Here is a 17,796-nt window from a genome sequence, read left to right on the forward strand (position 1 = left end):
CACCCAGACACTGACCCCCCTTTAGCTCCCCCCACCCATTCAGGGGTGGGACCAGATGGCCCACCACTCACAGCCCCTCCCCACAGCTGGTCCCACCCCCAATCACCCCCTTTACCCTATCCAGGGGCGGGGCCCACTAGCTAATTGCCTGCGACCCCTACCCCCAGCCAGCCTGGCCCTGATCGGCCCCCAATCAGTGCGGGCTGGCCGACCTCCCGCTATCTCCTCCTCCTGATAGGCCGGGCCCTGATCCACCTCCATTAGGGCTGGGCTGGCTGGACCCCACTTGTGCACAAATTTGTGCACTGGTCCTCTAGTACTCATATAAATGAACTCATTTGGTTAATTGCCTTTTCATGTGTACATCATTTCAATGACTTGGACAATTATTTTTCAATGGTGAAAAAAAATCCAAGTCTAGATCAGTAAGGATTGTTGAGAAATCATGCTGCCCAGCTGTGTGGCTCCATAGCTGAGCATCTTGAACATCAGCCTATGAACCAGGAGGTCATGGTTAGATTCCCAGTCAGGACACATGCCCAAAGTGTGGGCTTGGTTCCCAGTGGGAGCTTGCAGGAGGCAGCCGGTCAATGATTCTATCTCATCATTGATGTTTCTCTCTCCCTCTCTCTCAAATCAATAAAAACATATTTAAAAAATCATGGCAAGATGGGAATTAACCCATGATCAAAAATAGACCATCAACAGCATTTAAAAATTATCATTACAGTTCTAAAATAAAAAATGTCTAGGATAAGATGGAAAATTAGTATTTCTATAAGCCATATTGATGATTTGAGAATACAAAACATTTGATGCTGTCACCTGATATTTTTGCTCCCCTTTCTTAATTCTACCTATTGATTTATTCAAAGTCTTCTCCCTTGGTTTATAAACAGTTAGTCTCTTTCCTTCATGGCATTGCATGATCCAAGTCTGACAAAAGCTGAACTCACCCAATCAATATCAAGATTTTGAACAGATTAAAAACACATACCATCCATATGCAGGCTCATCTTGTTATTAAATTTTTTTATGGGGTTGAAATTGATGAGATGCAAGAAACCTTCTATTGTTGTTATTTTTTTCTTCCACAGTAAAAGTAAGATTTTAAACATTAAGTAACTGCAACAAGATAGAAAAGCTAAGAGTATTTGTTGAGAGTATTTTCAAGATGAAGACCAAAGGACCAGAGAGGTAGCTGCTGTTCCTTCGCGCCCCTCCTCGTGCTCTATGGCCCTCCCCAGGCCTGCTATCATTCCTCCCCAGAAATCATGTAGACCTTTTCAGTCCACCCAACTTACCATGCTTTCTCCAAGGCCCTCAATGATGTACCTGCCTCCTGTCTTCACAAGTACCCGGCCAAATCCAAATACTTCCCGTCACCCTAAAAGTTCCTTATTTCTCTTTTTGTACCTACAAGCTGTTGTAACTTTTCCCTGGGTTTCATTTCTTCCAGAACTCCATGAACTACTTTTAGCAAAGGAAAATATAAAGGCTTTTTAGTTCTACAAAATTAAATTAAAAAGTTGCCATTCATTTGTCTTAGCTTAAATCTGTGGGTCGAGACCCCTTTGGCAGTTGAACGACCCTTTCACAGGGGTCGCCTAAGACTATCCTGCATATCAGATATTTACATTACGATTCATAACAGTAGCAACATTACAGTTATGAAGTAGCAACGAAAATAATTTTATGACTGGGTCACAACATGAGGAACTGTATTTAAAGGGCCAGAAGGTTGAGAACCACTGGCTTAGAAGATAAGCTTTGAAGGCACGGAGTTGGTGATGTTACGGGGAAGCTCTGCTGTGTACTCGTTGGAAATAATTTCATCTCTCTAGCTGAGGGCTTTGGGGTTTGGAAATTATGAATCCAACGTACTACTAGGGTCAATACTCCCAATCTAAAGAAGAAGTGAACCCTAAACTAGGTTGTCTTTGACCAAACCTAAGAGAAGAAATGGCTAATTTCACTTTCCCATATTTGTGGCCCAGCAGCCCTGGCTCTCAGAATAAATAGGTCTTATATTTTCAAGTCCAAGAGGACTTCTTAAAAGAGGCCAATGTGAACTGAGGGTAGGGATGTATATATGTGCATACAGGCCCATATTTTATTTGCATATATAAAATGTTTTAAACATGTTTTTGAGGGAAATGTTTTAAAGTCTTTCATCAGCAAAAGCCAATACCTTTTAAAAAATTCTGACATGTGTTACACATATGCACTGAGGGTTACAGCATGCGAATCACTTGTACAGGAAAGAATATTCTGAAAGAAAATCAAATAATGCATGTTTCCTTTAGATTAGGATCTGACACCAATGTACATTTATAAATCTGAAGATCATTACTACTGTATGAGCATGAATGAATCATCGCTCTGGCTAACAGTATGATTGAGGTTTGAGATGTCTTTCTTAAAAAATATATATGTATATAAATAGACTGGCTCCCTCTAGAGCTTCTGGAGTTAAGATTTCAGATTAAGTTGTTCCAAAGGTTTGAAAAGTATGAAAAGCTGGCATCTTTTCACATTTTTGTTATGAAGATTATAGTTATATTCAGTGATTCTACTTGGACGTAGTCTTTATGTGGTTTGATACACTATGATATTTTACCACAAACCTCTCCCATCACTTTACACATCTGTCTGTACCTCCCCTAGTGTATGGCACACTGCCTTAAGTGCTATCTGTCCCACTGGGTTAAAAATGTGCCCTGGGCCAAGATGACTAATCAGCTGACACCAGGGTTGGCAGTCTTTCCTGTTAATGTCTTCCTGAAGATTCTTTTGCACACGTCGATCCCAATAGCATGCTACTCACAGAACAAACATCATGTCTGCTGCAACACTGAAACCTTGGTTCTGTCATCCAGGCTCTTGAAGTACCTCAAGTGATTACAACTGAAATACACACGCTCTGGTAAATGAAGTATGAAGACTAAACTGCCCAGCAGAAAATTCAGACAAGTATGACATTCAGCTCTCACGGTTCTGCATTCACAATTCTTTCTTTCTTTTTTTCTTTTTGAAAGTAGAAACTTTCATGTAAATAGTCTTCATAAGGAGTGTGGTGGCTCGGTTCAAGACTTTGGAGTTAGATTCCCTGGATTCAAAATCCCTGCTCTGCCACATCTAGTAATAATACCTTGAGTAAATTATTTCAATATTTTCTGTGTCTCAATTTCAGCATAGGTAGGGGAGAGAAGATAAAGAGACCTAACTCATAGAGTTATTGGGAGATGAACTCAATACAAAGCAACTAGCAGGGGACCTGGCACACGGTACACATTAAAACAGGTGATCCCAGAAAAACACAGTGCAGATGACCCCATAGGTAAAATTAGGTACATTCTCCTTTCTGGAGGGCAACAGATGCATAAGTTAGAATGCATTTAATGACAAATATTTTTAAAAGTTATAGATCTATAAAGAGAAAAAATGATGAAATATTGTTTTCCCTTAGAGTATGGTTCAATAATTCTAAAACCACCTGGCCAGGGAGTAGAAAGAACTGATTATTGTATCTGTTTAAAACCCTGTAATCACAGACTAGGCTAGTAATAGCACTGTGCGCTTGGAAATAAGAACGGAACTGCTGCCCTAATGGCTCAGTGGATAAAGCGTCAGTCTGCGGACTGAAAGGTCCCAGGTTCGATTCCGGCCAAGGGCATGTACCTTGGTTACGGGCACACCCCCAGTAGATGTGCAAGAGGCAGCTGATCGATGTTTCTAACTATCCCACTCCCTTTCTCTCTGTCAAAAATCATTAAAATATATTTCAAAAAACCCCAAAACAAACAAACAAACAAACAAACAAAAAAACGGAACTGCTGAAGCCACACTGTGGTCGTCACTCTCCTACCCAGTGGAGCCTCGGCTTAGCAGTGCTGGGCTGGCAGGAAGACAGTCCCTTTACTGCTTGTTTTCTACACAGAGGGAATGTAGCTGAAAATATTTTTAAAAGATAATCACAGATATGAAGAATGTCCAGAGGAAGGCAGTATAGTGTTGTAGTTAAAAGTATGCATAGGCTTTGGAATTAAATGTCTTTATATTTTACTTTTGGTTAACCATTATAAGAATATAAAACAAGAACAAAGTTATGACCTCATCGGGCAGCTGAAGGATAAATGAGACAAGGCATGTAAGCAATCAGTACTGTCAGCGACCACTACTACCCTGGCATCCATTTCTTTTTCTTTTTCCTTTTTTATTGATTTCAGAGAGAGGAAGGGAGAGGGAGAGAGAAACATCAATGATACGAGAGAATCAAGTGGCTGCCTGCACGCCCACTACTGGGGATCCCGTCTGCAACGTAGGCATGTGTCCTGACCAGGAATTGAACTGTGACCTCCTGGTTCATGGGTCCATGCTCAACCACTGAACCACACAGGCCAGGCTTGACATTCATTTTTAATTTCTGAAATGTATGCTTCCTTTTAGATATAGTATCTATATATTCTTCAGTGACATCAACATTGGTGCTGATAGGGTAGCAGTTATGAAGTGTCCAACAACTACTACACCTACTCCTCCCTCAATTATATAAAGTGATTGTGGCTTGCTTAAGTATTTGTAAAGGAAATAATTATGCATTAAAAGGGTTACCATACATTCCAGTTAGCCCAGGACAGCTCTCGTTTATGCCCACTGACCTGGAGTAACGATTAGCAGTGTCCTCTTGCAGTGTTAAAAGTGTTCTCGTTTGGATGATAAATTATGTGGTCACTGTATGTGTAAATGTAACACAGAAGTTAAATGTTATCCTAGCGAATGGATAAATCTTATAAAGTTGCAGCGTACGCAATGTTTAGCAATTTAAGCATATAGCCCAAGTCTGTATAGTTATTGCTCTAAAATAACCATGTCCGAAAACATACAATAAATATTTCCCAAAATTGCTAAGTTTAAACTTCAGGGTAAGCCTGAACGCTGAGCTGAGCTCCTCATAGATGGAAGCAGCCTCACACCCTGGGTAGGTAAACACGGCCAGCTGGAGCCCACTGCAGCCACAGGATAGGACAACATTCTCTCTTCCTGTGCTTTGAAGCCACAGCTTCAATTCTTACAAACTTTGTCTAATTTCAGGAAGGAAAGGGCTCTCCACAGGCAAGGACCCCGAGGGATAGGGTATGTAAACTGAAACTCCTCGGGTCACATGCATTTATGAAGATACGTCTCCAGCCACCAGTTAGGGAATGGCAAGTTATGATTTATTATTACAGGCAGCTAGGAGAGAGCAGTAATAACTTCCTTTTCCTTTCCTGACTGGACCATGCTGCCACGTGCAGGCTCCTTCAACAACAAAAAAGCATGTGTACGGTAGGTTGGAAAGAAAAAAACAACAACACAAAAATAAATATTAAGTGACTGACAATCTGGGAGTTGGGAAAGAAGACCACTGCTTTACAAAAATACATGATATTAGATAAAAGGCAACAATTTGAAAAACTTAATCAAGAAAAGAGAAAATTAATTGTAAGGAAAAAGTAAAAGAGGTCACATTAAGAAAACAGTGTAAAGGTTTATCAAAGTGACTTATTTGATTAAAATGTTTTATCATGTAATATTACAAAGACTGATAAGTAGGCAAGATACTATGAAATACAGATTTGAAAATTATAATAAATATATGTATATGAAGTGGATATATTGTAAAAATATAAGGACTAAACACTGCCAGTCCAAGAAAACTAAGACAGGCTTAGCAAAGGAAATGTTTAAATGGTGGCATGGTCTTATGGAAGAATGAGAAAACTTACTAAAATTTTATAAATGTACTATTTAACAAGAAATGTTTCTGATGCAAATAAGTAGTAAGCATGTTCACAATACTCAGTTTAAAAATCACTTATGAGTCTTTATTAATAGGCAGATAGATACTAAAAATACTTTGGCATGTACATAGGCAGAATTCGTCAACCATTGAATGGTTTAAAACTTGTGGCAAAATATTTCATTAGGTTTGACAGGGGCAGGCATATACATTCAGCTGGGAGAGTGTTAATGTCCTTAAATTTTAAAGTGTACCATTTTCTTGTGGTATGGGAAAAAGAAAGGTAAAGGGATAAGATTTCCTGACACAAAGATATATAGTAGATAAACAGAGTATAGGAGATTATGTTATTTAACAAATTTCTCTTGAAAGCATTTACATTAGGTGTGAGGTAATGGGTATGTTGACTGGCTTGACTGTGGTGAATATTTCACAATATATACTGATATCAGGGTCATTTAGTAATACAACTTAAACATCTACAGTTTAAAAAAAAATCCTCACCCAAGGATATATGTTTTTTTAAAATTGATTTTGGAGAGAGGGAAAGGGAGGGAGAGAGAGGAGTGAGAGAAAGGTGAGAGAGAAACATCAGTTGGTTACCTCCCTATGCACGAACCAGGGATCAAACCCACAACCTAGGTATGTGCCTTGACTGGGAATCAAACCTGCAACCTTTTAGTATATGGGACGATGCTCCAACCAACTGAGCCACCTGGCCAGGGCTACAGAATTTTTCTTTTTTCTTTTTGGTTAATCCTCACCTACAGATATTTTTCCATTGATTTTTTTAGAGAGAGTGAAGAGAGATGAAGAGATACAGAAACATGACAAACATTGACGTGAGAGAGACACATTGATTGGTTGCCTCCTGCACATGTCCTGAGGCCAGGGATTGAGCCTGCAACCAAGGTATGTGCCCTTGACCAGAATCGAACTCAGGACCCTTCAGTCTGCAGGCTATCCACTGAGCCAAACTGCCCAGGGCCACAATATATGATCGTCCATGACACCTTACTAAAGCTGAAAAAAAACAAAAAACCCCAAAACAAATAACTCTTTACATTGAATTTCCTCATAGAAGTTTGGTGTATTTAAAATTTTACTGAAGTTTAAAAAGTAACTCCGAATTTTTTATTAAAATATATGGAAAATGATATAGGTAATTGGAACCTGGCATAGAGAAAACAGTATTCTAATATCTCAAGTATTCTAGGTAATACATTATTACTATACTAGAGGCCGAGCGCATGAAAATTCATGAACTGGAGCGGGGGGTCCCTCAACCCGGTCTGCCCCCTCTCATAGTCCGGGAGTCCTTAGGGGTGGGAGGCGACTTGGCCATCAGGGGAAGGCGATGCCCCCATCACATCTCTGCTGCTGCCACTGCCAGCAGTGCAAGTCTCAGCTGGCCCTGGCTACCTGAGCCTCAGCTGGCCTGGGCAGATGGGGGGCTGAGAGGGCTGGGGGACACGGGAGGCAGGCACCCCAGTGGGGCTGAGGGGACTGGGCACCGCCATCTTTGAGGACGTGGCAGTAATTAGCATATTCCCTCCTATTGGCTGTGGGTGCCGCCATCTTTGTGATGGTGTGAGGGTCAATTAGCATATTCCCTCATTATTAGATAGGAAAGTTGAGGAAGATGTGATTTGTGACCCTGTAGGTTAGAAGGCAGGTTCAGATAAGTTCTATAGGAACTCTTAACATTCTGAGTATTTATATATAATCTCATTAGATAGAATTTCTTTTTAAGTATACTGGTAATTCAGGGAATATGTAGCTGTTTTATAGATGAGGAAATTAATGCTTAGAGAAAGTAAGTGACGTGCCCATATGGTGTCACAGCTAGATCTTTTAACTCCAAATCCTGTGTCATTACACCATGACTACCTGTATATATCACCCTGCACTTCTGTCCTGATAATGATTATATTGGTAATGATTTGCTCACTGTCTTTCTTTCCCACTGAACTGTAGGCTCCAAGAGGACAGGACCATCTTTGCCAGGAAATACCACAGCCCCATTCCTTGCACATATATTGGCAGAGAATAGATGCTCAAAAATTATTTTTGGAATTAAGGTGCTATTTACAGAAATTGAATCAATGAGGGAATGTGATGGTTAGGAAGTTAGAGCAATGTCTGGTTTGGCGTATTTAGAAGTAGACCACAGGTAAGTAGGGTTCTCCAGGAAACAGACCCTGAGATAGAATTTTGCATGCAGGGTATTTACAAAGGAGTGTCCTCAGGATCAACATCTGAGGAAAGGAGGGGGACAAAGCAGAAGTGGGCAGAGGGATTTCAAGGTGAGATGCAGCTCCAGTGACCAAACCCCAGGGGAAACACGACAAACAATCATGTGAGAGAGACACATCGATTGGTTGCCTCCTGCACATGCCCTGACCAGGGCCAGGGATTGAGCCTGAAACCAAGGTATGTGCCCTTGACCAAAATTGAACTCAGGACCCTTCTGCAATCGTTAAACTCTGGACATAGAATGATCCTTCAGAGTCATTCCAAGATGGCTTGGTTTTTAATCTCCCACACTGCTCTTTGGATGCAGGCCCCCACGGCAGCCAAAGCAATCCCTGAAGGGGCCTACAGCTGAAAGCTGTCTGCTTAAAGCACTCCCAAGAGCTGGGGTAGCAAGTCCTCTACTGAAGGAACAACTGACTGTGTGTCACAACTTCTACCCCACGTCATACTGTCCATTCAAATCTAAGTCATTCTTCCAATCTGCCCAGCAATCTTTGTCATGTTGGTGCATTTAAGACTACATTATGATTTAATGCACTAGTATCTATGAGATCAAGTAAGTCTCAGATTTTAGATCCCACAATCTAGTCCATATTACCTATCCTATCAAATTTTGTGTTTTCCCCCAACGAAGGGCCATAAAGGGAAAAACAGAAAGGTAAAAGATGAAGAAGCATTGACTATTGAAAAGCATAAAGAAAATCAGTTACTAATTTCAAAAATTATCCTATAAGTCCATTGGGAAATGATTTTATTTTCTGAATTTCAAATGAAGTATATATGTCAGATAATGCAAGGTATACTTGTGATTTCAAACCTAAATGCTCCAGGGTACAAAATAATCCCAACCTTCAAAGAGCACATGCAGTCATTACTACCAGGGTCTGCAGTGATGAACTCCAACCTGGTAGTGTTGCTGGGGAAAGGAAGGGTGGACACAGACAGGCTTCCCTGTGAAGTAGCTGGGTCAGCTTTTCAAATCCCGGCCTTTAATCACTGGAACATAGAGAAAGTAAAGACTGTGCTATAGAAAATCTGACACAGAAGACATGAGATTTTGATTCTTTTTCAGATCTTAGTTACTCTGTGCCCTCAGATATTTCTGAGTTTTTGTCTCTAGAAATTCAGAATAAACTTCATTTCATCATGTTTCTTCAATGTAGGCTCAGGTTTATGCAGAAATCGTGGTACTGATCTAATTTGTATATATTGGAGGGTTTGCCTTAGCTTTTAGATTCTAGTATAGGCACTCACCCACTGACATAGTAGAGCAAGATCACCTAGATGCTGACATCCATTTTTAAATGGGAAAGTGACATCATGGTAATAAGTATTAGTCACAGGCTTCCCACATTGCTTCAAAATATTTGAATAAGTATCGCCAGGTGGCTCTTCTACCAAGGAACTTATGGAATACCTGCAGCTTGTGTACCTGCTTAAACATTCAGGTGAATACTGTTACTGGAAGAAATTTATATTCAACTCACTACCTATATGGGCTATTTAAATGCACACTCTACTGACCAAATATAGAACAATCCTTGTAAGCTGGAATTTTAAAATATGATTCTGATTATGTTGTCATGTTTCTTATGAAAGCACATCTCATTTCTAAAATGATAACAAAAGACAATGGGAGGAAGTGATTTGAAATAAGTTCATTTGAGATAGGATATTTTGGGATTGTATTTACCACACAAAATCATATAAATTTTGGGTGGAGGAAAAGATGGGGTTGAGACAAAAGTAACAATTCACACCTCAATGAATCTATCTGTACCTTTATTTCACATGCATATATACTACATGCAGCAAAAGAGCACTTCTGATTTCAATACTAGTGAACCACCGACAACACTTACTATACACCAAGTGTCCTCTATCAATATCCACCGTAAAGGAAAACACCAGAGTAGCACTTCTGATCACTAACAGGAGGAGAACCCTGACACCTCTCATTGAGACATCTGATGACAGCTCTGATTCAAGATAGCACTGAAAAATTTACACCGAGGAAGGGTTTATGTGTGAGTGAAGGAGAATTATTCTCTAGGCTATTTTTTAAAATTCCATTTTTTCTTCATGTGTCTGTTCATTAGCACTTCTTTGGGGGATATTCCACTAGTTGAATCAATGATTTAGAGTCTATATTCTGCTATCGTTAAATATTGCCGTAGTTACATGAGTATAAAATAATTCAAACAGCAAGTACCTAAAATAAATATACTTAGGCAATACAGTACAGAATGTTTAATAAGCAATGGTATTTATCATGGTAGGAAGCAGAATTTCTGTTACATCACACCTTTTGTTAAGTAGCCAATTTAGCCAATATGAAATCCTATAAAATGGCAAAGAAATAAAAAAGAGTCAGTAGTTCACTAATTTAGAGAGTCAATTATATGTCACTGCTTCTTATCAGGTTAATTACTTCATTTGCATTTTTGGAAATTTAAAGCAGTGCATGAAAGGTGACAGATTGACAGCGCTGCAGACTGAAAGTCTTACACTAATTTTCCCGAATGTTAATAATATAAAAGGCAATATACAAAACAGAATTGCACATAGGTTTTATTTAATGAGATTGTAAGTGTGGAAACGGGAGAACAAGAGAGGTGCTTTCAGCAAAACTTTACCGAAGAGGTCAGTGGGGGATAGCTTCTATGTCATCCTTAGGCACTGATGTATGAAATAATGGAGGTCAAATATCAACAAAACGCCAACGTGCTTGAAGGGAGGAGAGTGAGTGATGTTCAAGAGAAGTTATAAGAAAAAATCTTGAGTGAAAAAGAAACAGAGTGACTACTTTTGGGGAAAGTTATCATAATCAAGACTGTAATAAGAGGGTGGAGTGGGGGAAGGAAGAGGAGATACTGCCTTAGACAAAGCACAAAAGAAGACAGAGCACAGGAATGATGAGCAAATGTTGAATTTCCATAGTTCTGATCCTAACCCACTTTCACAGGAACCCAACCTGTCACTTCTTACTGTGGGTGTCATGATGAAATCTACCATACTACTTTCTGTCACCAAGTTGTCAGGAAAAGCAAAGCTCCCCTAAATCTGTCTCTCCCCACACAACCACCAGCACATACTATGATCTATTAGTCCCTTTCCTCTTCAAACAGAAAGGACAATAAACTCATTGCTGAATTTTCCAGTACTTAAATTCAATGTTTCTAAAAGTTAATCTGATATTGACGCCTTTTTATTATTTGTGGGAGGGGTGAATGGGTCCCTAAAGCCGTAAAACTTACATTCTAATAGTCATGAATGCAATGCACTTATATCTTCTGTGGTCTTTTGCATAAAAGAAGAAATTTCCAGTAGCATCGTGGTTTACTGAAACCAGTTTAAATACTAACTCTGATATGAGTCTACCTATAATATAGAAGAATGAAAAGTAGTCAGGAACATCAGAAATCAGTTCAATTCATTTTCATCCAGAGGAGGAAACAGGTGAAATGACTTAGATGCAACCTCTAGTTTCAACAAACCTGGGACAAGCCAGCTATGACTCCGAGTTCCACAACTGACAATGCCTCTCCTTCACTCTCTACCACTGTGCACTTCCCGAAAGCACACGTGCCACTAGTTAACTGATGTGTCCTAGAGCTCTGCTTCCTGGTAATACTACGGGCTCCACAGTGACATACTATTATGCAAGTTTTGGAGTTTACAGGTCACCAAAGTGGTTTGCACACATAAGCTGCTTTAATTCTGTGGACAAAATGGCTGTTGTTCTGTTCTTTTTTCTGACCAATTTGGCAGGTAGTCAGTCAAATTGGTTTCTTCATGTAGACACGGCCTTACTATGGAAATGAATGTGAAAACATTCATCTTTGTCAGAAATTATGTCAAATTATTCAAATTTATTGGTGAGTTACAGCAAACATCCCAGCTGATGAACATCTCAGTCATATGTTTTTTAGAGAACACTTATGGTTCGGAAAAGATAACATTACAATGCGCTCTCCCATTCTGAAGCAAACATGTCTAGAGAGAAGATAGGGTCTGTTATTCAAGATCATAATTTATCTGAATCATGAAACTTCCATAGATGCCCAGCACTGGGAGTATTAAAACGTGTCCCTTCAGAGAGTGTCGCTGTTGACGATTAGCTACCGCACAGTGGAGTGATGTTTATGTTATTCTTTGCTGAACTACACTCGGCCAATGTCTCAAAAATTAACGCACATATATCAAGATCTGAAATTAACTTTTTATAGCCAAAAGCAACGTGCTGCTAGGAGGAGAAAAACCTACTATAAGTGGGCTGGAATCTGATAGCTTGTAGTTGGTGAGTACCAGGAAAAACACACACCAACATATCAAATTGTAAAATTTGAATGTAACAAAAGCTGCCCCATATTGATTAATCAGTTTTGTTTATGAACTGATAAGGTCTCACTAGGTGGAATTTATTCTTAGTAAGTGACAGATGTTTTACTAAAGATCAAAGATGACCCTAAATCAGCTAATATGATATGTAGAAATAATTAGAAAAAGAAAAATACTTACAAGAAAAATAACAGACATTTCTCTCAGAACCGTGTATAAACCATGAAAGTTTTTTTCTAAGAAATAACATAAAAGTAGTCATGCTTAATGTATTTAAATGCATGTTATTCAATACACTATCAAATCACTTTGGAAAATTAGAACAGAAACAAAATCAACACAGACTAATACACTTATCCATATCTCTGAAAAAATGTAAAATATTTCTAATTAAAATACCCATTTAGTGTAAGCCAATTTGGGGTACCACAAAGCAGACGTACTTTACAGATTTTATTGAAAACTGTCCATGTGCTTATGTGATATTTTACTGGGGCTCAGATCAAGCTTCACAATACTAGCAACATTTTTTGTCCTTTTTTTGGTCAGGATGTAAAGCATACGCCATGAAAACTTTAAAATCTGTAAAAATATTTTATCCTAATTACTCATGTTAAAAACTCAGTATCTTTAGCTAACAAAAACAAGGTATGATTTAACTACATGTTTTCATATATATAAAACATATGGCTACAATTCTAGGGGAGAAAAATGTGCAATTTTAACAGTTCTCTCATAGACCTGATTAATTAGGAGAACAGGAGAAAATACTTTCCTATATTCTATAGGCTACTGATTGCTTTCCCTTTTGGGACGACAGGAAAAGAGAGTTTTATTTTTAAAATAGCATAAAAAAATCATTAATGTCCTTAGAGAGGTATTAGTCATGTAGTTTGAAACCTGAGTATTTAGGTCTAGAATGGGCATTAAGACTCTAAATAAATGATAGTAACAAATCTATCTATCTATCTATCCTCACCCAAGGACATGGAGAAAGGGGGGGGGGAGAGGGAGAGAGAGAGGGAGGGAGAGAGAGAGAGAGAGAGATTGATCAGCTGTCTCCTGGAAAGAGAGAGAGAGAGAGAGAGAGAGAGAGAGAGAGAGAGAGAGAGAGAGAGAGAGAGATAAACATGGGAAACATGGATCGGTTGCCTTTTCTATGTGCCCCAACTGGGGATTGAACTTGAATCCGCAACCCAGGTATGTGCCCTGGTTGGGAATTGAAGCTCTATCCACCAAGCCAAACCGGTTAGGGCACAAATCCTTATATTTTTAAGGTCAAACTATAATTGTCAATTGAAACAGTTCATTATTTTGTTACTTTATATCAAATACTAGCTACAGCTCTAATCTATAAATATAGTAATGAATGATAGCATATCCATTTTTCTCTACTAACTTTTAAGTGATCAGCTGGAACAGAAGATTAAATAGTCTTTAAAATAGTTTATAAGAACCTTTGAACTAAGTACATGCTTCAAAATTACAAATGGGATCACTAAATTTATATAATCAAAAAAGTACCAATTATTGCTACTTGTGCTCTTCATTCTTACCCTTTGCTTATCTTTCTCTTGACCTTTATCCTGATGAATCACACTAACTTTTAAATGCTTTCTCTCACTTGATTTCTAAAGCTGTTCATCACACTTGCTGGCTAGAAGCACAGCTGGCAAGGGATCTAAACCTCATCACTGGGCAAACTTGCCCTTCTGGTTTTGCCAAGAATGACATTTCCAAAAGGGAAAAAAAGTTACTGTATGAAACACGAGATACTTTATTTGTGAGAACCAATAACTCCACTCCCTTTGTTAGCACTACATATATGCATTAGAAATAAAACCAAAATAACAAAGAATTAAATAGCCTAGTTCTCTAAATTCAATTGTTAATTAAAGTAGCAGCACAGAAATCAGCTGAGTATTTTTACTCATTTTCTGAAGAAAGATGCAACTGAGGATAAGCAGTGCCCCCTAGTGTCAATAACCACAGACAATGAGAGCTAAAGCAAAGTTGCTAATGTTAACTGAACTAAAACTATTAAAAATATATGCATGTAATAAATTATAAATTCATCATTAAATTTAAGTTTTTGCATGTATATAAAGTCACACTTTATAATCATTTATTTAATACTGATTCGCTCAGGAATGCACATTCAACTGTAAATACACACACACACACACACACACACACACACACACACACACACTACACACAGAGTGACATGGCCAAGATGTCTATAATATTCCAGGCAGCTCAGAAAAAATATTCCACCCAGCACAGCAGGCCATGCATGAAGCGGGTGTCAGCAAGCCCAGCAGAATCACTCACTGTGAAGGCGTTTAATAGGAAGTGCTGAATACACAATACAGGCAGCATGGCCTGAATGGCTACAGTGGGATGGTCAGAATGGAGTCGGAAGGTTTCAAACCTGTCTGAAATTGTAATTAAATCTGTAATGAGTGTTTAAACTTTTTTTGTTAGTGGTGATAGGAGGTTAGTATGTTTAGTTTATATTGGAGACTGCTTTTGAAAACACTATAACTTTTACTGTGCATATTTCAAATACTGGATCCTAAATCTTAAATACAAACAAACAAAATACATATCTGTCTTTAAGAGAAAATGCAACACAAAATTCAATATAAAAAATAATACATATACTTTATGGAATTTAAGTTGGGAACTAATTTTTCTGAACTAACCTAGAAGAAAACTTAAGTCATTTTTAAAGACCAATGAGGCATCTATAGAGTGGTATGTGACAAAAAGATAGTTAGCTTCTTGTTTTAGAAAATATTGTCTAAGTCACTAATGTGTTTATCATATAATCCATAAATGGAAGCAAAACAAAAAACAACCCCATGGAAAAAACACACCATACGATAAAACGATAAACAAGAAAGAGAAAAAAGCCATGAGGACTAGGTACGTGTGTACATGTATACACACACACACACACACACACATATATAAAAGAAATTGCTAATGAAAAACCAATTAATAGGAAAACTACTGATTACTTTTATTTGCATAAAAGTACAAGAAAAAAATAGTTCATGCCCATTTATATAGAAAATTGTTAACTACTTTCCCACAAAAATCAATAATGCATATACCACTAGTTCTGCGTTTTAAAAAGCAAAGAACGTAATTAGGCTTTTTAACAGATTCCAATGAGCATTTACGTTGCTCCTTCTTTAAAATGAGGAAGGTGCAAATGCAACAGTTTAGTAGGCGTAAAACAATGTCCATATGACAAGAATAGATAGGTATTTGGGATCTTTATAGTAACTGGTTGCTGACACTTCAACTACTTAAATTTAAAAAAAAGTGTGTGTGTGTTTTATTGTTTTTTTTGTTGTTGTTGTTGTTGTTTTTAAGTTTAACGTAGGCCAGGTTAACATCTTGGTGATTAAACAGTAATTTCCTGTAAGTCTTCAACAGGCAAAACCATCATTTATAGAAGCTGCTGCATTTTTAAAATCTCTTTTACAAATTTTTGCTTTTATGGATAGTTACAGTTTCAGCTTTAGTTCAACTATAGAATATCTACTGATTATCTGTTATTAATATAGGCATAAAGTGATATGAGATTTTCAATCCCACCCCAGAACTCACCTATATTACTTCCCAAAAGATCCAAGAAAAGGAGAGAGGTAAGTTTTGAAAAGTAAGAGATAATGGAACATCATTAAGAAAAGCTGTCATTTTTTGAGACAAAAATTAAGAATTTTTTAGACTTAACCCAAAACATCTGTATATATAGTCTTAGGGACATATGAATAAATGTCCAGAGCCAGTTTTTTTGTTTTTGTTTTGGGGTTGTGGAGAAAGAAAAAAGTAAGTAAGACCATGCCTGTTGCATAAAAAAAGATAATGGGTTAGTAGTATGAAGATGTGACGCTGTCTGGTTCGAACACAGCTGAACAGAAATAATGATGAAGCTATTATTAGTCCTACTAAGTTAAAAGAAATTGGAAAGGTTTGTAATCCATGCACTTTATGCCATCGTTATATCTTATTCCTTTTTAGAACATTTCAGATAAAAGAGTTTGAAAATATATCTATAAAGATACCAACACTAAAATAAATTTTACAATGTGAGCTTTTAGTTTTAACTGCTTAAAGCCTATATAAAAATATGGAAATACAAATTTTCTTTTGCACATGTGTTCTAAACAACTCCAAGTGAGAAGATTCTTTTAAAGTGTTTAGAGTCAGAAGAAGAGTATAAAAGATAATTTCAAAGGAAGGTATTTCCTTAACATATGTATATTCATTTAGTATCTAGCAAGTGAATATCTCTTCATGCATATGATATCTATAAAGATTATTCAGTAAGAGTTTCCACAGACTCAGACACTCATACATATGTATCAAACAATTGAGCATAATAAATTTTTAATCAACAACTCTCATTATACGAAAACATTTTCTTCAAGATGATAAAACAAAACTGTACTATACTTTCAGGGTTGATCCAATATTACTAAAAGTTAAAAAGAACAAATAGAACATAAAGCAAATATTAGTCTTTTGACATTATTTCTTTAGCCACAGTATTGTAAATATCATTTAGAGCTCATATTTACCAACCATGTTAATACTTACTTACTAACAAAAATATAAGGTACACTTACATTATATTGGACAGGAGTAAGGAAGAGTATGAGAAAGGAAGTAAACTATTATTTTATTTAAAATTATATAATATTTTATTCCTCAGAAAAGTAATACTTTTGTATAAAGCAAAGTATATCGTATTTTACTGATATTTTAAATATTTTATATTAAAAAATGTACAACTTTTGCATATAATGTCAGTTAAAACATAGTGACAATTAAATCTTAAGTTTTAACCAGCCAGAAATATATAATACTATCCATACGGAGTTACAGGAAACTTATAAGCACATCCTTCATGGTGAGATATCAAATTTTATTTCCTTAAACAAACAAAAGTTTATTTTTGAGATTTTATGAAGACACCTTTTACTATGTAATTAATGATTAATGATTTTTACTACACAGTTACTGTGGTATTAGAAATTCTCACTCTCAATATGCTACACTGAAAACATGGAACATTCTTGAAATCACCAATAAATAAATATATGACACTGTCAAAGGGAAATAAGAGAGCTGAAATCATTGTATCCTTCCTTCCACGATTTAAAAATGATTACTCCTATATTTGAAAACCTATTAGCTTGAAAATTTTTTAGCAATTTCTTGCTTTATCATCAGATATGGGAAAAAGTTATAGATTTCACTGGACAACTTTTTAGCAGATATTTCACTGTCTTTATGCTTCCCAGCATCTTACAGCAAAGCCCTCCAGTTTCCCAGGAATGTTTTATGAGAATCTGAATGCAGTGAACATACTTCAGACGTACCCTCCACATCCCTCC

At 37.2% G+C, this 17,796-nt stretch overlaps 1 protein-coding gene and 1 long non-coding RNA gene across 2 annotated transcripts in view; both read right to left on the bottom strand.

The window, feature by feature from the left end:
* Positions 1-17,796, bottom strand: part of FAM172A (family with sequence similarity 172 member A) — a 253,346-nt gene that overhangs the window by 15,682 nt on the left and 219,868 nt on the right. The window lies entirely within an intron of this gene.
* LOC107184959 lies at positions 1,443-4,688 on the bottom strand. The gene is made up of 3 exons (XR_001515868.1): positions 4,662-4,688; positions 2,192-2,271; positions 1,443-1,470 (listed from the first exon to the last, which is right to left on the bottom strand). It is a non-coding gene; the product is annotated as an uncharacterized LOC107184959 (long non-coding RNA).

The sequence above is a fragment of the Myotis davidii genome, unplaced genomic scaffold (genome assembly GCF_000327345.1).
Source record: "Myotis davidii unplaced genomic scaffold, ASM32734v1 scaffold44, whole genome shotgun sequence".
NCBI lineage: Eukaryota > Metazoa > Chordata > Mammalia > Chiroptera > Vespertilionidae > Myotis > Myotis davidii.